Source organism: Myotis davidii, unplaced genomic scaffold (genome assembly GCF_000327345.1).
Source record: "Myotis davidii unplaced genomic scaffold, ASM32734v1 scaffold116, whole genome shotgun sequence".
Lineage (NCBI taxonomy): Eukaryota > Metazoa > Chordata > Mammalia > Chiroptera > Vespertilionidae > Myotis > Myotis davidii.
Genome location: NW_006290632.1, coordinates 2,621,651 through 2,622,339, shown reverse-complemented (window position 1 = coordinate 2,622,339; position 689 = coordinate 2,621,651).

Genomic DNA, 689 nt, shown 5'->3' with positions numbered 1-689 from the left:
TGAGGAGGACCTCTGCATACTGCCTCAGAGAATGCTGTACTTCCAGAAGGAAAACAAGTCTCTCAATGCCTTGCCTTCTGCGCTTTCTAAAAGCTCCATGTTAGGAGAGCTGGAACCAGTGATGGTGAAGTATTCGCATGAATTGGGTGGAGGCAGAAAAATGATAAAGAAAAATATGCTAGTATTCGATTAGAAGCATTATATATACGTTATTTTTTATTTTTAAATTGATTTTAGAGAGGAAGAGAGAGAGAGAGAAACGTTGATTTGTTCCACTTATTGACGCATTTATTGGTTGATTCTTGTAGTTCCTTGACCAGGAATTGAACCCACAACCTTGGATTATCAGCACCATGCTCTTACCAACTGAGCTATTCAGCCAGGCACATTATATATAGTTTTAAATGTTTCAACATATTGCCAGGTGGTATATTACAGAATAGCACTACAGTCTATTTATCTTAACCTTGTGTTTACCATGGTGTAGCTTTGCAAGATTTCTTTCTGTCATTGCAAATCTACTTTCTTCCCAGTTCTCACAACCACCCCTCCACCATACTCTCATCTCCATTTCAGAGGGAGGTTCTCTGTGGTCTTGTACATAAAGATCATTTGGAACAGATATTAAAAAGGCACATTGTTTTTTTTTAAAATTTTTTATTATAAAGGGTATTACATATGTGTCAATA